Source organism: Typopeltis vanoorti, chromosome 22 (genome assembly GCF_054136105.1).
Source record: "Typopeltis vanoorti isolate ZY-2024b chromosome 22, IOZ_Tvanoo_1.0, whole genome shotgun sequence".
NCBI classification, from domain to species: Eukaryota; Metazoa; Arthropoda; class Arachnida; order Uropygi; family Thelyphonidae; genus Typopeltis; species Typopeltis vanoorti.
Window position 1 is genome coordinate 72,866,858 of NC_143570.1, and position 23,388 is coordinate 72,890,245.

The 23,388-nt window shown below is 38.9% G+C and overlaps 1 protein-coding gene across 8 annotated transcripts in view; it reads left to right on the forward strand.

The window, feature by feature from the left end:
* Bmcp (uncoupling protein Bmcp mitochondrial) overlaps positions 1 to 23,388 on the forward strand; it is a 475,843-nt gene that overhangs the window by 146,767 nt on the left and 305,688 nt on the right. The gene's annotated exons all lie outside the window — the stretch shown is intronic.

Sequence of the window (23,388 nt, forward strand, 5' to 3'; positions counted from 1 at the left end):
TGTTCGGTTGTTCAGGACTACAGGGAGATATTCAGTTGTTTGTAGATGAAGTGAAGCTTGGGAAGGTTATTAGTAATAGTGCTGATGTTTGACTCTTCAAGAGGATTTGAATAGAATAAGCTGGAAAGTCGGGCACATGAATGGGGGATGTCATTTTAATGCAACCAAATGTAAGGATTTAAAATTTGGAATCCACAGATGGGATGCTTCACACTCACTTGGTGGAGGAAGCAAGGCATATTGGGTGTGATTATGAATAGAAATTTGAAGTTCCGAGGACATATTGCAAAGGTTTTGAAGACATCTCAGAGGATTGCTCAATGTCAAGGAGAATCCTCGATGAGTCTTTGGACTCCTTGGAGGTGTCGCAAAATAATAAATAATAATATTAATACATTGACCATGAGAGATAAAAGTTTACTGGTCCCATTCTATAAAGCTTTGTTCAGACCACATCTGGATTCCTATGCTTCGATCTGGTCACTGGATTTGAAGGGGATGAAGTAACCTTGCAGATGATGTAGAGATGGATAACAAAAAATGCCAATGTTAACTATGAGGATAGACTGAAGGCATGCAGTTTTTAGAGTTTAATGGATAGAAGACAAAAGGGGATATGATCGAGACATTTAAGCTGTTGATGATTATTATCATGTTGACACTGAGGAGATTTTTCATATGGTTGAACGAGGGGGAACAAGCAAAGACAAGGGCTATCCCTGGAAGTTGTAAAAAAGGGAGTGGTGAATAAAAGGGTAAGAAGTAAGTTTTTCATGGAGTAGGAGCATGGTATGCATTGCCTGAGAGGGTGGTGAATATGCAGAGAGTGGATGAGTTTAAGGAGTGGAATGATAGACTTTGTGTTGACCTCTCACAATGAGTTTTGTGACTTCATGAAGGCAGGAAAATAATAATAAATGTTAAATTATTAAAAAAAGAGAAAAAAAGAAATCCTTAATGCATCCACAATGCTAATATACTATGGTTTTACAACATTTCATGGGGGTGAGAGTCATATAAAAAAATAATAAACAATACAACAAATAATCTAGCTGCACTGTTTTGGGTATGCCTGGAGGGAGACTGCAGGTTATATTATATGGAATCACTGTGAAGCCATTACGGACTTGCTGGTCCTCCCAGTTTCACTTTACTTTAAACAACAATCATGAAAAGTCAAGCAATGAGAAATATAGTGATTCATAAAAAGAAAAACTTTCAGACTCTCCTAGATTCACTTTAGAAATATACATTCAGTCATTTGCAATCTCAGTCATGTTTGTTTCCTCCCTTCTGCATGATGAAAACTTACACCTCTACTTTTCATAACAGGAAGTAAAATCTCTGTTTCTTCAGTCTGTATTCGCCTCACATTTGTCATTTACATACTCTTTGACCTTTCTCAAAGGCAGCATTTGTGTAATATGTTCTGATATTCTGTTTCTGAGCATATCCAGCTTAGAATCTCCTCTTTTTGATCTTCTCTGGCTAAAAAAAAAAAAAAAAAAAAAAAATCTCTTTTCCTCATAACAAGTGTTTGTCTCTTTGCTTTTTCTAACGTGAAATGTCACAATCACTCTGAACTTTTTTTATTTTCGTTTAAATGTTGATTTTCTCCAGTTCATCTTTCTTAATAGTGAAGTTATCTTCTTTGGAGATTTCAGTGTATAACTCCAACTGATTCTCCCCCCCCCCCCACACCCAAACAGATCAAGCATAGAGATACCGAGAGATTTGCAGTCACACATGATCTTACACAAATTATTCATGTGCATTGGTATACCAGATCATCATAACCATTCTCCATTCTAGATCTTATTTTCACTTGTGACTCTTCAAAATATACTGTGAATGATGTTTGTCCTTTATACAATTCATACCACAATCTGGTGTTGATTTCTTCTTCATTGAAGTAATGCTCACACTGCTGTTCTCATTCACATATCTGAAATGATAAGAACACACAATTCTTACTGGCATGAAAACATTCATTCTCCATCCCACTTGCAATTTTTGTCCCTTATCTAAGCTTGGTTCTTCAAGAAGCAATGCAAAGGTTTAACAGTAGAAGAACTGAGTATATTGCAATTGACTTTCATTGAAATCCATCTTTGCTGTCTATACCCACCTGATAGGAGACCTTTAAAGAAATGCGGAGCACCGACCAGGGCTTCTGACCTAATGTCCAATCCTCACCTTCTCATGGTGTACCCTGTTGGATATCTACCTGGATACTGAACGAACGACCATGGGCTGGCAATTTGGGATTTAGCCGACCAAATTGTATTCTTATTGGCTTAAACCAATATACAAAACGTTGGTACAGCATGACAAAATTTCATGCCGACTGGGGCGTCGCCCGTTTAAACAAGGCCCCCATTGTTTTCGCCAGGGAACCAGGGTGAACAGCAAAAAGTCAGCTACTGGAACAAATCTGAAAGCACACCCCAACTCAGCATCACCAGAGTTAAAGATTGGTACTATCAACATAAGAAGCCTGAATGGCAAAGAAATGGAGCTAGCTGAGGAATTAGATAAGTACCAGATTGACATAATAGGGGTGACTGAAACAAAAAAGACAAAAACTGGTGAGATCTTTCTGATCAATAAATACAAAATCTTATATTCAGGCAATAACAATCAAGGAAAAGGAGTAGCCATAGTATTCAACACAAAATACGAGGCTAATCTTCTAGAATGGCAGGCAATCTCAAGTGATGTGGGCAAATATCAGAATGGGGAATTGGACAATGAGACTTATTTGTGCCTATGGTCACACAGAAGGTTCTACTAAGGTAGAAGTGGAGGAATTTTTTGAGACTTTAGAGAAAATAGCTGACCCAATGAAAAAGGAAAAGTTGGTCGTTGTTGGGGATCTAAATAGCAGAGTAGGAAATGATTGTCAGACATACAAAAATATTTTGGAAAAATTTGGAGAAAAGAGCAAAGCCAATAATAATGGCAAATACCTGTTGGATTTCTGCTCAGGACATGGACTGGTTATTACTAACACCATGTTCAAACATAAAAATGTGCATAAATTCACATGGAGAGAAGAGGCTAGGAATAAGAAAAGTCTCATTGACTATGTTATTGTTGATAGTGATGTTTTCTCCCTGGTGCAGGACACCAGAGTGTACAGAGGATTTGAAATTGGAAGTGATCACTATTTAGTCTTGAGCAGGATAAAATTGAATTTCATATTGAAAAGAATAACATGTAAGAAAGGCAAATAAAAGTTGAGCAGCTCTCAGATGTGAACTGTAGACTAAAATACACAAAGATTATTGAAGAAAAAATGAAAGAGTTTGAGAACAGGAATCAAACCTTAGAGATTCAGTGGCAAGCCTTGAAGAAAACCCTGATTCATTCAGCCAGAGAGGCATGTGCGGAGGTTGTCTGCAAAGATAGAAAATTCAGAACTCCATGGTGGACCACAGGAAGTTAAAGAGGCAGTAAAGGAAAAGAAGAAAGCATACCAAAAGTTCCTGGCAAATAATTCAGCTTTTGCTCTTAGAGAATACAGAGACTAGCTAAACAAAAGCCATGGGAGGACTTTGGCAAGAACATAGAAAATAAATATCAAGAAGGTGGCAAAATATTCTGGAGGTTGTTGAAGAAGCTTAGAAATGGAGGAAAGAGTGCTGTAAAAGGAGTTAGAGATGATAAAGGTGACATGAAAATGGGAGAAAAAGATATCCCTCAAGTATGGAGTAACTAATTCGAAAAATTGCTAAATGAAAAGCAGCAGTGATAGCACAGTGGTAAAAAGCACTCAACAGGCACACAGTCAGGAATACATAACCATACTTGAAGTAGAAAAAGCCATCAAAGGGTTGAAACATGGAAAGGCAGCAGGAGTAGATGATATTCAACCAGAAATGCTGAAGTATGGTGGTATAAAAGTCTTACGGTGGCTGCACTGCATAGTTCAAAAGGCCTGGACAGAGGTGGAAATTCCCGATGATTGGAGTAGAGCTCTCATAGTGCCCATATATAAAAAGGAAAATAAAACTGAATGTGAGAATTACAGAGGTACTTCCCTAATGAGTGTTTCCGGCAAGATTTATGCAAGTATACTTGGGAAACGGTTGAGAAGAATTGTGGAAGAAAAGTTTGATGAAGAACAAGCTGGATTCAGGCCAAATAGAGGCTGTCAGGATCAGATCTTCACTTTACGACAAATAGTTGAGAAAGCATGGCAATATAACAAAGATCTGTATTTAAGTTTTGTCGATCTGGAAAAGGCATATGACGAGGTGCCAAGAGAGAAGCTATTCAATATTCTACAGTTATATGGTGTCAATGGGGCATTATATCAAGCAATAGTTAGTCTTTATTTGAGTTGTAAGTCAGCAGTTACAATTGAAGGAAGTACAGGAAGATGGTTTAATGTTAAATTTGGTGTTAGACAAGGATGTACATTATCCCCTCTGTTATTCATTATCTATATGTATCACATTATGAAGGAAAGTGGTATTAAACATGATATCAGAATTGGAGATGTTAATGTCAGCTCTTTGCTTTATTATTATTATTATTATTCAGGCCTCCATGGAATCAAAAGACTCATCGTGGAAGGTCCTTCCTAAGAAACACAAAGTCTATCAAGACTCATCGAGGGGAGTTCCCCCCAGATCATTTATGCAGACGATGTTATACTTCTAAATAAATCCGCTACAAGTTTGCAAGATTCTTTGACTAAATTGAATGACTGTTGTAATAGATATGGTATGAAGGTCAGCATTAAAAAGACAAAGACAATGAAAATAGGTAGAATCATTGAAAATGTCAATTGTGTGGTGAACGGAGAACCTGTGGAACAAGTAGAACATTTCAGCTACTTAGGCACGATTTTTAGTGAAGATGGTAAATTAAATATTGAAATAGATAACAGAATCATCAAAGCTGGTATGGTAGGAAGTCAATTAAATAAATTCATATGGAATAAGAGAGAAATTAGTCGGAACACTAAATTAGCTGTATACAAGACAGTGTTCAAACCAATTTAACTTATGGATCTGAGAGCTAAGTCAGAAGTAAAACACTTGACCAAAAACTAGAGAATGCAGATATGAGAGTCCTGAGAAAGATTAGAGGCATGAACAGATAGCATCAATAACAATATCATATAAAAAACGAGGATATTAGGAAAGAACTTGACATTGTCAGCATCCAGGAATGCATTAGCAGAGCTAATCTCAGGTGGTATGGTCACTTAAACAGAACGGGCGAGTAAAGTTAGCAAAACAAGTGTTCTCTGCCAGGTTGGCAGAAAAACGACCCAGAGGAAGACTAAGATATAGGTGGATTAATATGGTACAAAGTGCCTTAGACGATAGAAATATAAGATCTGATTATGTTGGAGTCTTGAGAAGTAACAGACTGATTTGGAGGAAAATTGTAGATAGGAAGTTAGTAATGATGTAAATTTTTCATGTAGTATTATCATATCCTGTACACCCCTTGAGGGTACCTGTCAGGAATTTGATGATGATGAAACACGAAACTTTATGTCCATAAGGTAGTCTTGCTTTCTGAACTGTGGACTAAAGTATTGATCAGAATATTTGCCTAACCCAGATTCCACTTCTTTTATATTAAGATGGCGCTGTTGTATAATCACTGATCAAAAGAAATCCACTCTCCTGATTTCTTTTTTTCTCCCCTCAAATTCTTGAATAGATAATCGGTAAAAGTCCTATCATCATTGAAAACTTGTAAAAATTCAGTGCCTTTTTTTTTTTCGGTAACAAAATCCAGTATGGACTTTGCGCTGTCAATCACTAGCAGATCTTGTTTTTTATGTTATCTATCTTTGAGAAAATGACAGTAAAATTTAAAGAAACTCAAGTGGTTGCTTCAATGTCCGTAAGGTATTTGATTGGGTTTAGCACAAGGGTCTATTATGTAAACTTCCATCTTATTGTCTGTCTTCTGCAACTCAGCTAACAGCTGAGTTGCAGAAGTCAATTAGACAGAAGTCACTTTCTCTCTCATCCCATGCTGTGTGTGATGATGGATTGATCTTCACCTCAATTTGGGCAAATAATGATGGAGTAATACCATAGAGTTGTGTTCTTTTACCCATTCATATAAGTTAGTTGATAAGTTAGACTTGATGAAGCATGTACGTCAGGTTAAGATGGGATCAACATGATCATATTAAGGTATGCATTTGACTGGCTGCATCTGTAGTTGGTCCCCACCAGGTCATGGACACTATAACTGGCAATAATCACAATAAATACTAGTGTCATCATAGTTACTAGGCCATACAGATGTGGAGTGTGGGCTGGATCTCTTGAAGTTCTTAATATGGGATGATGACTGAATGCTGTAAGTCAGAATCCTATTTAGCCGCTGTAGTGATATTGTTCATGTGTCACATGTTGCAATGCAATGCTAGCTGGCAGTGCTTTCGTACTGTTATGGTGTGATTGCTATAGCAATGAGGCCACTAGAATGGAAGCATTTAGGCAGTCATTGAGATTATGCATGCACAGCTTCCTGCACTGCACCATTCAGGTGTGAAGTGCTGGCTTCAAATTGTCCACAGATGATTTGGTGCCAGCACCTCACAGATACTAGTCTGGGTGTTGCGCTTAGAAGAGCAGTCACCTTACCACAGTATTTAGACTCATTCTCTGACTTCTGCCTTGTGTATGTCAGTAACCATATCTAGTTGACCTTAAATTCAATATGAAGTGTTTTTAATGGCAGCATATTACAGTTCTCATCCTCATATGATAAATCTTTTACTACACAATTGTCAAAATCTGTAGAATAGCTTATTCAATAGATGTAAATTCTAATCTCCAAACTGTTCTTCAATTTGACAGGTTTTGACAACCTGCTTTTAACTGTGCTGCTTATTACAGAATTCTATCTTATCACATTTTTTATCACGTGAACAAGTATCTGTTCATGTTTTTACAGGCTTATAGAAATGTGGAAGAATCATGGTGATCATACAGCCTATAAGTTGTATACACATTCTATACAGCCCTTATATAGATGAGAAGTAGTGTTGAACAGTTTCTACTCAACAGTATTTTTCATCTGCTAACACCATATACATCTCAAATTCAGTCAACTTTAGAATACTGTTCTTATAGGATTTGAGGTTAGTGAGAAGGTCTTGGATGTAGAGGGGAAAGACTATAGACCAATGTTCAGGATTCTGGAGTATATTTAGACATTGATTGGAAAATCTGAAGAGAGGGAAACATCTGCCATGACATGTATTAAATTACCAGAGTGGAAACTCTGATAAAGTAAAAGATTAGACCATAAGATAGTAATTTGGTAAAATAGGTCTCTATTTGATCAAACACCAGGAAATGTCAAGAACAACCATGTAAGTTTCACAAAGTTTCCATGGCTTGTGTTCAGAAGTGGATATGTTTACTGTAAGATCTGCTGTGAATTCAGAGTGGTGGCTGAATCCATATTTCTCTTCATTAATTAATTGGTGGATCTCGCTGTGGTGAAGGAGTTCACCAGTGATAAACTTCATTGATTTTGATGAGATAAGGGCAATACATTGATAATTTGATATATTGAGTAAATTGGGGATGCATCAGCAGGACCAGAAGACTGCTAGTATTCAGGATATTAAGTATTCTGCTGATTTTTTTTCTTCCTAATGCCAATTGGTAGCGGTAGATTTGAGCTGTGCTAAAAAAAGTGTTTTTAATCAGTATATAATGTTTGATTTTTGTTTAAAATTATGTTATATTTTTTCAGTTTGATACAAGTGTCCTTCAGTAGTCATGTTGTTGGAGTTTTTTTTTTTGTTTGTTTATATTGTGTTTTGCTGCTGGTTTATTCTTACTGAGAGGGCAAGGTCAGAGTCGGACATGTTCAGAGGTTGCAGAGAAGAAAAATATAAATTTTCATTATGTTTTTTTTTAGAGTTTTCTACTTTAAATAACAAAATAAAAAAGATAAAATAACTTGCAGTTGGAGAAATTCTACTTAAAAACAAAATTTTTAGTATAGTTGTAGTAGTTCTGAGTACTTGGTTCTTCGTGCATTATTTGAATGATGGTGGCAGCCGCAGCTCAGTTTACCAATGATTTGTCACCAAGTCCTCCCCCATTTAAGGACTACACTACATTTGGTATAGCATACTACAGGATTTTGTAGTATGCGTGCTTATGGCATGTATGCATCCCGAAAGTTGAATATGTGGCAGATGAGAGCATATATATGGAAAATGTAGGAAATGCGAAGAACTATGTGATTGTGTGATTGAAGATTAGTATAACAGACCTCAGCAGTGTTGCGTCAGAATCAGGAGAATATCAACCTAGAGAGATTGGTAATGTGATAGAGGATGAGGATAACAAGTGGAATGTAAATTAAGAAATAAAAGTGGGGTATGTGGAAAGTTTGAATCATTGTGAAGTTTTCAGAGATAGTCTTAGTTGGGAGGATGAATGGAGAGCAAGAGTGGGTAGCAACCAGGGGGTGATAGATGTGCTGAAAGAGGAAGTGGAATGTCTTGGGAATGAGTTGAGAAACATGAAAGAAGAGGTTAAGTGAATGGAATTAATAAATACCAAGTGAATCATTGTAGGAGTGAGAGAGAGAGTTATGGGAATGATAGAAGAGAAGAGAATGACAAAAACGCGACAGAGTGCTGGAAACAGGGATAGAGAGAGAGATACCAGGACAGCAGGTAAGTAGGGGAACAAAGAAAGAAAGTGTTAGAGGAGAGAGAGAGAGAGAGTGAGGAATTCAGGTGAGCAAGGAAGGAACAGAATGGTAAAAGGTGTGATGTATGGAGACTGGATGATCCTTAGTGTTCAAGATAGCATGCCTGAGAAATGTTTGCCGGGAGGAATGATAGAAAGTGTGGCTATTATTATTATTACTATTATTACGGGCAACTCCAGGGAGTCATTAGACTCATCGAGGGAGGCCCCAAATCATATTCATCACAACTATCTGACATTCATACAGTATCTATCATACCTCGCCTTAAACTCATTCACTCTCACAGCATCCACTACAGACTCAGGGAGCGCATTCCACTCATTCACTACTCTAAAAGTAAAGAACCCAGCTCTAACACCTTTACTAACCACACTTTTGCCCAGTTTCCATGGATGTCCCCTAGTCCTCCCACAACCAGCCCTGTTCTCAAAAATATCTTCTGAATTAATTTTATAGAAACCCTTCAGTAATTTGAATGTCTCAATCATATCTCCCCTCCTCCGCCTATCAACCAATTTTTGCAACCCACAAATCCTCAACCTGTTCTCATACGGTTCATTCCACAGACCTGCTATCATCTTGGTCACTCGCCTCTGGATCCTCTCCACCTCCTCCCCATCAAGAAGAAACCTAGGTGACCAAATCTGAGCACAGTAGTCTAGATGGGGTCTTATCAAGGCTCGATAGATTAATTAATTAACTATGGCAATTAAGCAGGGTGAAAGGGTGGATCAAATGATTGTCATGGTCGGCACGAATGACTTGAGAGTCAGTGTGAATTGGGTGGCAAGAGATCTGAGGTTCATGCTTGAGATTGTACAGAAGAAGACTCAGAGAAGGAAGTAGTGTTTGTGTGTTGCCCAGGTACGATAATGAAGAGCTGAGGAGAATAGCATTAATAATGAATGCTATGATAGTAAGATGGTGTCAAAACAGAGGCTTGGAGTATGTGGATGCTTGGATGGCATGGAGGACAGAAAGGAACTGTATGTGAAAGATCCCTTGCATTTGACTGAGGAAGGATGTAGGCATCTGGAGAGATTGCTATTCTGTGAATGAGTCAGTGTGTCATTGCAGGGAAACTAGAATTATCATGGTGGATGGTAGCTGGAGTAGCCTCTTGTGGGAATAGGTGCTTGAGAGAAGAGGGAACACATCAGGTAATGCTGAATCCAGTGGAGCCTGGAGGGGATAATGATAGATATAGAAACAGTGACATTTTTATTCATTGTACTAATGCCAGGAGTATCTGGAATAAAGGAGAAGAATTGGTGGCACTGATAGCATCAGCCAGCCCAAAAATGATTGCGATCCCTGAGAAATGGTTCATGGGATAGAATAAGCATGGTACAACATTTTTCGACATGATAGGAAGGGAAAATATGGTGGTGGAGGACTGCTTATGATAAGTGACTTATGTCCTCTCAAAGTGGAGGATTTGGAGGGTAATGGCACTAATGGGTTTAAGCGTATGATGTGAGTCTATGTAGAGGGGGGGGGGGGGGCAAGACAGGATATTTAGTGGGTGTTGCTAGAAAAATTATAGTTATGGGAGATTTTTAACCACAGGAGTATAAACTGGGAATAGGAAACTGCATGTAGTAATAAGGGAATGAAATTTCTAGAATTCTTGAGGGATAAATGTCTTAGGCAACATGTAGTAGAAGGAACATGAGGTTCAAGACTTTTGGATTTGGTCATATCATCAGTTCTTCTGATGATATGACCAAATCCAAATATAATTTAATTAAGATGACATCTCTGCCCCCAGGAGGAGAGAGAGTGACTATGTGGTTTTGACTTGGAAGATGAATAGACATGCAGGAGCATCAAAGAGAAAACAATGTATGTGGAATTATAAGGCAGGTGATTATAATAGTCTTAGTTATCAGTTTGGGGCAGTTCCATGGAGGGAGGAATTGGAAGGGAGAGATGACATTAGTGCTTGGAAAATTGCAAAGGAATATTTGTTAGCAGCAATAGTAACCTGTATTCCATGAGTGAATAAGAGTATACAATGTGGTCTAAATCGATGACAAACAATATCAAACAGGAAATGCAGGTTAAAAAGAGATTATGGAAGAGATATTAGCAGAGGGGTGGAGAGCAGACGCATGAAGAATATAAGATTCAGACTAGGAGGGTGACTAGTATGGTAGAGAAGGTGAAACTGGAATGTGAGAAGAGATTGGCCCTAAGATCCGAAGAAAATTCTCGGGAATTTTTTTAACTATGTGGCTAGTAAGAGGAGAAATGACTGTGGAAGAATGACATTGTTGGATAACAATGGGAATAGAGTGATTGATGGAAAGGACTTAGTGGAGTTGTTCAGTGAACAATTTATTGGGGTATTTCATCCTGGAGAAGTAGGTTTTAATACTATAGAGATATAGCAGGTTTGAGGTTTAGAAGTGCAAGAGGAGAGTGTGTTTTGAATACTGAGTACTCTGAATATCAATAAAGCAGTGGCACTGGATGGAATTTTGCCACGGGGTTTGAGAGAATGTGCTAAAGAACTGATAGCTGACTTGGCTTTTCAATGAAAGTCTGGCCACAAGAAAGGTACCCAAGGAGTGGAAGGAGGGTAAGATAGTCCCATTGCAGGAAGGTAACAGACTGGAAGTGTCAAATTGCAGACCAGTTTGTGTTTGATCAGTAGTTGTTAAGATCTTACAGAAATTAATGAGGGACCATATACAGATTTGGGCAGATGAGGGTAATGTTATCTGCGAGAGTCAACATGGATTTGTTAAGGGGCACTCTTGCTTTAGTAATACGAATGCCTTTTATAATAACGTAACAAGAGCGGTTGATGAATGAAAGGCATATTCTGCCATTTTTTTTTTATTTTACAAAGGCATTTGACAGGGTACCACATATAAGCTTATATTTAAGTTGCAGCACATGGGTTTAGATGTCAGGTTAGTGAACTGGATTCAGGATTGGTTATTTGATAGACATCAGAGAGTTGTGTATTAATTTTGGGGAGAGGAGGGGACAATATCAAGGAGGCTGAAGGTTACAATTGGGGGCTGAAGGTTACAAATGGTCTCAATACAGGTCCCAGTATTGAGACCTAATGGTCTCTCAATACTGGGACCTGTATTGTTTAACCTTTATATCAATGACATTGTCATATTCAGTTGGATATTCAGTTGTTTGCAGATAATGTGAAGCCAGGAAGGGTTATTATTAATAATGAAGGTGTCATACCCTGCAAGAGGATTTGAATAAACTGGACAGATGGGCAAATTAATGGGGTATCAGTTTAATGCAGTAAAATAAAAAGTCTTGAAGTTAGGAATACTTCGATGGAAGGCTGCCTAGTCTGTCGGAGGAAATGTACTGCCAGAGGTAGAGGGAGGCAAGGGATCTATGGGTGATGATTGATAAAAAAACCTGAAATTCAGGGAACGTATTGCAAATGTGGTGAAAGTATCCCAGAAGATTGCTGCAATACTGAGAAGGATGCTGACCTGCAAAGATGAAAGAGTTGTCATTTCATTGTATAAAGCCCTGATCAGACCACACTTGGACTATTATTCCCAAATATGGTCCCCAGGATTTGAAGGGGATAAATTAACTGTGGAAAAGGTACAGAAGTGGATAACAAAATGGTTTCAGGACTGTACAATGTTAGTTATGTGGACAGACTGAGGGAATGGGCTCCAGAGTTTGGTAGATAGAAGGAGAGGTGGTATGATTGAGACTTTTAAACTGTTGAGAGGTCATAACAGGGTTGATACTGGAGAATTCTTTCGCTTGGTGGAACGGGAAAGGAGCAAGGACAAGGAGTCATCCCTGGAAGTTACGTAGACTTCATATTTTCTGGGATGAGCCTCCCATGATGAATCTTTTGCCTCCATGGAAGCATGAATCATAATAGTAATAATAATAATATGATGAAAGGCACGCAGTAAGTCATTGTCATTGGTATGGTGGAATGCGATGTGTGTTCATGGCCACTTTATTAGGAACACCTCCCTATTTAGGAAAATAGACCATTCCTGAAGATGTTGAGTCACATGGCTGCAGTTTTCTATATAAATCGGGCAGACCAGCATCAGGCAATTCTGTTTTTTTTGGCCACAGTCCATCTTAAAATAATTGCTGATCATATTCACCCATTCATGACTGCAGTTTACTCATTGTCAAATGGATACTTCCAGCAAGATAATGTGCCATGCCACAAAACACATAGCTTGTTAAAGTAGTTTCAGGAACATGACAGTGGCTTTCCTTTACTTCAGTGGCCAGGTCAGCTCCCAGATCTCAACCCAATACATCAACTCTGGGATACGATAGAATAGCAGCAATGTACCATCATCTAATATGCCCAAATGTTGTGTGATACCATTGTGACAACATGGACAAACATCCTAGAGGAATATTTTAGACTGAGTTGAATCAGTGCCATAGAGAATGCAGATCATTCTTAGAGCAGAAAAGGAATCCCACTTGTTATTAAATGCTGTTCCTAATAAATTGGCCACTCAGTGTATATTGGAGAAGGATATTGTTGCCAAGAAGTCAACTTTATCCTTGAGTGGTGTTGTGATGTTATCATCTGGATGTGAGAGAGAGAGAGAGAGAGAGAGAGAGAGAGAGAGAGAGAGAGAGATGGAAGCATGTAAATGCAGACAGTGAACCTCTTTGGCTTAGCTAGGGACAGGAGGACTCAGCTGTCATTTGAATAGGAGGCAAGTGTAATGACATTTAAAAAGCCAAGTATTTGCCATTTCAAAGTAATTTCCTTTTTTATGGGACCAACTGTATACAGGGTGTCCCTGAATTCATGGCCCAAACGTGAGGGAATGGTAGTATACACCGAAACCACCAGTATTCATCATAGAAAATGCGGCCGCAAATGTAGCCTGGTGCCAGTAGGGGGCACAGATTAGGCGGCATGGCTTAAAAGCGCTGGATCGGCCAAATCCCAGAATTCTCAGCATCGACTGGACACAAGATGGAGCATTTTACGAACGCAGAGAAAGCCGATATGCACTTGATGTACGACGTAGCTGAGGACAATGGTAGACTGTACCGTGAGCAATATCCTATGTGCCATGTGCCCGATCATAAAATGTTTGCGCGACTGCAACGTCAGCTGTGTGAGGCAGGCACCTTCCACATCAGTCGACATGATGCCGGATGAGCACGGACAGTCAGAATGCCAGCTATGAGTGAGGACATCTTGTGTATGGTGACAGATAACCTGGGTGAATGTGATCTGGAGTCTGGATGTGCATTAAAACAGTGTCTGGTGAGTACTGCATGAAGAAGAGCTACACCCCTATCACTTGCAGTGAGTGCAGGTATTGACAGCCATTGATTATTCCCTGCGCATGGATTTCATCCAGTGGTTCCTGCAGCAAAGTGTCGTACAGCCCAATTTCCCTGCTCATGTACTCTTTACAGATGACTCAACTTTCTCATGTGAAGGCGTAGTCAATGTCCATAATGTGCATTTGTGAGTGGCCCAGAACCCCCATGGCACAAGTCCACAGTCGAACCAGCAACGGTTCGGCATCAATGTCTGGGCGGGGATCATACATGACTACATAATTGGACCCTACCTACTGCCGGACCGCCTCGATGGGTGAACGTACCATATTTTTCTGTAACAGGTTTTGCCGCAATTGCTTCAGGATGTTCAAGTTGCCATCCGCTCCCGTATGTGGTTCCAGCACGATGGGGCACCAGCCCATTTTAGCATGGACGTGCGTCAGCATCTTAATACCACATTTGGGAACCGATGGATTGGGCGCGGTGGTCCCATCCCATGGCCCACCCCAGATCGCCCGATCTTTCTGTGGGGACATTTGAAGAGTGTCATGCACATGATGCCCGTGCAGTCCATGGAGGATCTGATAGCCAGACTGTCTGTCTCAGCCGGCGATGTGCACGACAAGCCCAGTGTTTACGAGCAGGTACGCCAATCACTACTCCACCATTGTGCCGTGTGTATCAACGTTGATGGGCGGACGCTTGAGCATTTGTTGTAATGAGCTCCAATAAATGTCACTCTGGAAACTTGTGTCTGTCCATCCTTCATTTCCGACTCCTCACTGCGTTTTTGGCCGCATATTCTATGACGAATATTGGTGGTTTCAGTGTATACTACCATCCCCTCAAGTTTGGGCCATGAATTCAGGGACACACTGTATATATATATATATATATAGGTAGGTATATACATAATTTTTAGATAATGGCTACATCTCCAGAAAGCTCAGCTCATGGCTACAGCTCCAGTCTTACTCTATAGAGATGTCTGGATAATAATAATAATAATAATAAATAGATAAAATATTGTAGTTCCTTCATTTTTAGTTAAAAAGAGGGATATGTGGAATTTCAGAGCAAGTCTTTATGACAATTATAGGTGGTAGCTTGAAATAGCTTGAAACCGTTCCATTGAATAAGAATGTACAAGAGAAGGATGTTATCATTCAAGATGGTTAAGGAGTGTTGGAAGTAAGTAGTAAGTATCAGAGTGTATATCCAGGAGTGGGAGGCTAAATCAGGTAAGAGTTAGATGGATAGTAGCATATTAAGAAGGAGTTGCAAAGAAATAAAATGTTGTGGGTATATGAGAAGAAAGGTGATGGCGAACTCACAAGTAGTACAAAGTAATGGATAAGATGGGTACCCTCTATAATAAGATTATGGGAGGAAATTAGACAAGTAGGCTAAAGAATCCAAAGAGTTATTTTTCTGAATAGCAAGAAAAGATAGAATGACTCTGGAAGAATAACTTTAATCATTGCTGATGAGGGAGGTGGCAGAAGCAGATGAAATAATTCAGTTAATGGATAATCACGTTGCAAGAGTGAACCATCCAGGTTAAGATATTGTAAAGACAGATATGACAGGGGCTAATGTGAGGCTTGAAGTTAGATGAATTGGATAAACTTGATATATTTCAGTATCTTCATGAAAATGTGGCCATGGGATATTGGCTCAACTTACAAGACCTCAAGGAGAATTGAAAGTCTCTCTCTCTAATCTGGCATAGTTGTTTATTATTATTTATATGGGTACTCCCTGGAGTCAAAAGTCTCATCATGGGAGACCAACTCTATCCATTAACACTATACCTGTCATATATCTCCTTAAACCTATTCACTGTTGGGGTGCTCACAACCACTTCCGGCAATTTAATCTACTCCTTTACCACTCTCAAAGTAAAGAACCTAATCTGCACACCCTTACTAACCACACTCTTAGAGACAACTCCCAATGTGACCCCCCCCTTGTTTTCCTTCTGTTCCCCGTGTATTGAAAATTTTTTTGTGTCAATCTTATAGAATCCCTTTAGTAGCCTATGTTGCTATCATATCCCCTCTCCTTTGCCTGTCAGCTAAACTCAACAACCCACACACCCTCAATCTGGCCTCATAGGGAACATTCCACAGACCTATCACCATCTTGGTCACTCATTTTTAAATCCTCTTGACCACCTCCTGATGCTCAAGAATCGCAGGTGACCAAATCTGTGCACATTAGTCAACATGTGGCTGAATTATAACCTTATAAAGAGGGATGATGACTTCCTTATCTTTACTTGTTAGCATGCTTTTCAACATCCAAGTAATCCTTTGAGCTATCTTGCCAACTGTTGCAATATGTCAGAGAGGAAAGATAGAGGGTGTTGCCTAGGTATGATAATGTAGAGCTGAGCAGAAGAGCGGTGATATTGAATGGCATAATAGCAGGAATGTGTCAGAAGAGAGGATTCGAATATGTGGATGCTTGGAGTGCATTTGAGAGCAGAGAGGAATTGTATGTGAGAGACCGCTTGCATTTGAATGAGGAAGGAAGTAGGCATCTGGAGAGATTGCTGTTCTGAACGAGTCTGTGTGTGTGTGTGTGTGTCCAAGTGTGGATGGTAGTAGGGGTGGCCTCTTGTGGGAATGGGTACTTGGGAGAAGGGGGGAGGGACATCAGGTAATGCTGAGCCCAGTGGAGTCTAGAGGGGATAATGCTGGGTATAGAAACAATGGCATTTTTATGCTTTATACCAATGCCAGGAGTATTCAGAATAAGGGAGAGGAATTGGTGGTACTGATAGCATCAGCCTGGCCAAAGATTATTTGGATCACTGAGACGTGGTTGACAGAAGAGGATATAATAACAGGAATAGAAGTTGCTGGGTACAGCATTTTTCGGCAGGATAGGAAGGTAAAGCGTGGTAGTGGAATACTGCTTATGATAAGTGATGACCTATGTCCTCTAAGAGTGGAGGCTTTTGAGATGTTGACCAGGAGATGTTCAGACAGTTGGGCGTGGCAAGTGCAAGAAGAACGATTGTTATGGGAGATTTTAACTACAGCAGTATAGATTGGGAAAGGAAGATGCATGTAGCAATAAGGGAATGGAATTTCTAGAATTCTTGAGGGAGAAATGTCTTAGGCAACATGTAACAGCGGGAACAAGAGTTTTGGATTTGGTTATAGCATCAGAAGAGCTGATAATAACTGAGATGACATCTCTCCCACCAGTTGCGGAGAGTGACCATATGGTTTAGACTTGGAAAATGAATAGACATGTCGAAGTATCAAAGAGATGGGAATGTATGTGGAATTATAAAGCAGTGATTATAATAGTCTTAGACGTCAACTCGGGGAAGTTTTGTGGAGGGAGGAATTGGAAGGCCGGGATATCATTAGTGCTTGGGAAATTGTGAAGGAATATTTGTTAGCAGCAATGGTAAGCTGTATTCCATGAGTGAAGAAGAGGACACAGTTTGGAGTAAAGTGGATGACGAACAATATTAAACAGAAGCTGCATGCGAAAAAGAGGCTATGGAAGAGATATAAGGAGATAGGTGAAGAGAAGATGCATGAAGAATATAAGACACAGGGAAGAAGAGTGACTAGTATGGTAAGGAAGACAAAACTGGAATATGAGAAATTATTGGCCCTTAGATCCAAGGAAAATCCTAGGGAATTTTTTTTTTTAGCTGTGTGGCCAATAGGAGGAGAAATGACTGTGGAAGAATGACATTGTGGGATAAAAATGGGAATAGAGTGACTGATGCAGAGGACATAGTGGAATTGTTCAATGAACACTTTATTAGAGTATTTCATCCTGGATGAGTCAATTTGAATACTAGTGGGATAGAGCAGGTTCGAGGTTTAGAGGTGAGTGTGTTCCACATACTGAGTACTCTGGATGTTAGTAAAGCTGTGGGACTGGATGGTATTTCACCACGAGTTTTCAGAGAATGTGCCAAGGAAATGACAGTGCCTCTGACCTGGCGTTTCAATGAAAGTCTGGCTGTGGGAAAGGTGGGCATGGAATTGAAGGAAGGTAAGATAGTGCCATTGCATGAGGGTGGTAGCAGACTGGAAGTGTCTAAGGCTTGTTTGTGTGTCATCAGTAGTTAGTAAGATCTTGGAGAAAGTAGTGAGGGACCATATACAGCAGGGTAATGTTATCAGTGAGAGTCAACATGGATTTGTGAAGGAGCGCTCTTGTTTTAGCAATATGCTAGCCTTTTATGATAAAGTTACAAGAGCATTAGATGAGGGAAAGGCATATACTGCCATTTTCCTAGACTTAGCAAAGGCATTTGACAGGGTGCCAAATGATAGCTGATATTCAAGCTGCAGCACATGGGTCTGGATGTCAGATTGGTCAACTGGAATCAGGATTGGCTGTCCTATAGGTATCAGAGAGTTGTGTATGGTGGAGCAATATCAAAGTGCAGAAGGTTACAAGTGGGGTTCCACACGGCTCGGTATTGTGACTTATATTGTTTAACCTTTATATCAATGACATTGTCCGTGGATTTCAAGGGGATATTCTGTTGTTTGCGGATGATGCGAAGCTGGGAAGGGTTATTAGTAATAGTGCAGATGTGGTTGCCCTGCAAGGGGATTTGAATAAGCTAGATAGATGTGCAAATGAATTGGGGTGTCAGTTTAATGCAGCAAAATGTACGGTCTTGAGGTTTGGGACACATCGATGGGATGCTGCATACTCTATGGGAGGAGTTAAACTGGAGGAAGTAGGAGAGACAAGAGATCTGGGTTTGATGAATGATAGAAACCTGAAATTTAGGGGACATATTGCAAAGGTAGCGAAGGTAACGCAGAGGATTGCTGCAATAATGAGGATGCTTACCTGCCGAGATAAAATGGTTATCATTCCGTTGTATAAGACTCTGATCAGACCACACTTAGACAATTGTTCTCAGATCTGGTCCCCAGGATTTGAAGTGGATAAATTAACTGTGGAAAGGTTTCAAAGGCAGATAACAAAGATGGTGTCGCGACTGTACAATGTTGGTTATGAGGATCGGCTGAGGGAGTGTGGTCTGCAGAGTTTGGTGGATAGAAGAAGGAGGGGTGATATGATTGAGGCTTTTAAACTGTGGAGAGGGGTTGACACTGGGGAGTTCTTTCGCTTGGTTGAAAAGCGGGAAGGAGTCATGACGAGGGGTTATCCCTGGAAGGTACGAAAGGAAACTGTGAGAAAGAGGGTGAGGAGTGGTTTCTTTGCATGGAGGGTGGTTGAACTATGGAATGTATTGCCTGATGGAGTGGTGAGAGCGAGAATGGTCAATTCATTCAAGGATTGGTATGATAGACTTTGTGTTTCCTAGGTGGGACTTCCCTCGATGAGGCTTGATAGACTTGTGTTTCTTAGAAAGGAAATCCCACGATGAGTCTTTTGATTCCATGGAGGCCTGAATAATAATAATAATAATAATGTCTTATGAATTTCAAATTGCTATCCATCTTCACTCTCAGATCTCTAGCATCATCGATTTCGTGTAAACTAGTACCATCAATATGTTATGACATCTGTAATCTTTTCATCCCAAAGTGCTTTACCTTAAATTTTACAACATTGAATTGATAACCATTGTCCTTTGCCCACACTTCCAATTCATTTAAATCATTCTGTAAGATATCTACATCACCTTTATCAATTGTTGCCCTCCCGAGTTTTGCATCATTGGCAAACAACCGAATATCCCCCCCCCCCCTCATATCTTCTGCCATATCATTAATGTACAAATGAAAGAGTAGTGGTCCTAATACAGAGGCCCTAGGGCATTTCACTAGTCACCCTCATTTGCCTTGATTTTACTCCACCATATGCCACCCTCTGATGGTTGTCATTCAGTCCCTTCCCCTATCTATGCCACCAGCCTCATATCTATTCCCATTTTGTCCAACTTATGTAATAGTTTTCCATGTAGTATTCTGTCAAATGCCTTTGCAGTATCATGGTGTGGTCATTTCATTTATTCAATTCTGCTATCATCTTATTATAAAATGTGAATAAATTACTGAGGCAGGACCTACCTTTTACTAAGCCATGCTACCCCTGTAGAGTATCATATTCTTATCCACCCATTCCTGAATTTACTTTTAACCAATTTTTCCAATACTTCAACCACTCCACAGATACTAATTGGTCAGTAATTTTCTACTACTGACTTGAAGCCACTTTTATGTAATGGAACTATCTTATCCTCTTTCCACTCCCTTGGAACCTTGTCAGAGCTTAGGTATAGATTAAACAGCTTTGTCACTGCCAGTTCACCCGCACATTCTCATAGCACATGAGCTGATATACTGTCCAGTCCTACTGCTGTATTCACATTGATATTTTTCAATATGCTGAATACTTCCAGTTCATTTACCTCAATGCTCACATCAGTCTCTCTCACCTCAGTAACTGCAAGTCACCACATGGATGATATATCCTTGCAGAGGGATCACTTAGCAACTGAACTATTTCTTCTGCTTCTGTCACTTTCCTGCCATTAGCATTGAGTAAAGTTATTTTTCCATAATCATTCTTTCTCTTACTTGCTATGTAGCGAAAAAACTCGTTTGGATTTAATTGGCCTGCTTAGCTAATTTTCTCTCATAATCTGATTTAGCCTTCCTTACCATACTAGTTACCCTTCTTGCTTGTGCTTTATACTTATTCATGGGCATGCTGATCACCTTGTTGTTTATCTTTTTTCCACAATGCTTTCTTCTTTTTTTTGCAGCTCCATGTTTACATTGCTAGTCATTCACTTAATCCCTAGTTAGTTTAACTTCCTGACCCTGGGTATTGCACTCTGATAGTGCCTTGTTCAAACATTCCTTGAGTGCTTCCCATGCACTAATGACATTCATTCCATGCCACGACACTGCTCCAAGTTGCCTACTAATTTTGTCATAATTTATGTCATTATTTTATGTTTACATAATTTATGTAAACATTATAAACATAATTTATGTTTGTCATTATTTAATTTAAGTCTTAGTTCTAGTAAAGTTATAAAGGACTGAAAGGTGGACAAAATAGTTTCATTGCATAAGAGTAGCTCCAAAACAGAGGTAGGAAATTATAGACCAATCAATATCTCAGGAGTGATGATTAAGGTATTAGAGACTGACTGATGAAAACAGAATTTTGGAATGGTTGATGAGACAGAGTAGCATATTCTCATATGATACTCTGTAAGGGTTCGCATGGTTTTGGGAAGAGAGTAAGTCTTGCCTTAGTAATTTAGTCAATTTTTTATCATGAGTTAGATAAAGGAAATAGCTACATAATGATACTGCTGGACTTTGCAAAGTAATTTGACAAGACACTACAGATAGTTCTGTTATAAAATGGAGTGAATGGGGGATGGATATGAAACTGGTGCAACTGAGAAGAGATATCAGTTTTGACAAAACTAGTTTCGTCTGGAAGCGATGCCCAAAAGAACATACATTATGAAGGTTGAACAGAAACTGCTTGGACATGAAATACTGAAAGAATATTGAACATTTGATATTATGATCATACTTCTTGTGGAGCTTCAGAGTGAGGTCACTACTTATCTCTCATTCATTCATTTCATTTGCCCCCTAGATCCCTAGCAAGACTTGGGGGGGGGGGGCATGGATCTGGGATGATGTTGGATAGAAGGTTGAAGTTCAAAGGACATATTGTAAAACTTGGCAAAATAGCTTAAAGGATTACTTGGAATTGGAGAATACATTGACAAATAAAGATAGAAAGGTTATTATTCTTCTTTATAAGGCTATGATTTGGCCACATTGACTACTGTGCACAGATTTGGTCACCTAGATTTCTTAGTGATCAAGAGGTGGGGGAAGGTGGATTCAGAGATGAGTGACTAAGTCTAGGGATAGGAATGCTCCTTATGAGGATAGATTGAAGGTGTGTATGTGTATATGTGTTGAAGAGTTTAGTTGACAGGCAGATGAGAGGGTACTTAATAGAAACTTATATGTTACTAAAGGGATTCTTTAAGATTGACACAAAAGAAAATTTTCAATGTAGGTGGTGTATGGGGGGAGAACAAGGAGTCATCCCTGTAAGTTGTGTAAGAGGGTGGTTATTAAGGATGTGGAAACTTTGCTTGCACTAAATGAGTGGAATGGATTTCCAGAGGTAGTTGCGAGTGTCACAAAAAAGAATAATTCAAAGTACAGGTATGATATGTATTGTGTGAATGATGTTTAGTGTGTAGGTCTTCTGCAATGAGTCTTTTGATTCCATGAAGAATATGAAAAATGAAGAAGAAGAAGCATTGAAGAATGTGATTAGTTTCAACTTCCAGTGATTTTTAAAAGTGGCAATCTGAAGTTGTAGTGAATTGTAAGATTTTTCAATAGACAGTAGAGTGATGCCTGCAGACTTGGAGAAGAAGGTTACCCTATTTGTTGATAACACATTACTTCATAACTTAGATTGAGTATTCCCCAGGATTTATAAATGTTAAATCTCCTAAATAACACTTAAATGCTGTGTCACATCATGACAGAGCATTCAAGGTTTAATTCTTTCTTTAAGAAGAAAGTGACCTATTCTTCCCCTGCCTTCAATAGAATGTCAAGAATCATTTCCCCACACATCTGACATCCAAAATATTTTTTCCTGTTTGTTGTACACAATATCAGGATAGTAGAAAGTTTTCTTGACTTTCTCCTTTCAAAAATAAGCAGAGTAATTCTGACCCTTAGGTAACTATAAAAATAATTGAAATATTTCATCCCCTCCCCTAAAAAAAATTGACTTTTTGTTATAGGAAACTACCCCTGAAGAACAGATTACCAAAGTTTTCTTTGGCAATTTGTTTTTCATTTCATTTTTCATTCTTCATTTAAATTTTTTATTATAATTTTCAGTTTTTTTATTATCATGAATGTGCAGTGATTGTATCTGTTATGTGTTAATTATGTTTCAGTTTTTGAACTTTTCGCACACTTTTCCAAAAAATTTAATTTTTCGTTAAATTTTTTTTTTTTTAAATAAAAATCCAATTTACAATTTTGGTTATATTAAATATAAAAGCATTTTTCCCATATCCTTTATTAGACCACCACCTATACAGAACATAAAGCAATATTTTGATAATTTGCTAAAATAAAATTGTCCCAAATTATTGCATGTTTTCTAGTTCCCAATTAATCAAGTGGATACTTATTGGTATTAAAAATGCATTAAAGGATATTAATCTGCCTTATCTATGTTATTATTACCCCCTCCTTTCTTCTGTTGTTCAACGTTATTGAATATTTTTGATTTTATGTTTTTTTAATTGAATACCCATTTATTTATGCTACATAAGTTGTATATATTCTTAAACCAAAAGATATTTATGCAAGGGTTAGAGAAATGCTGTCAGTTTAA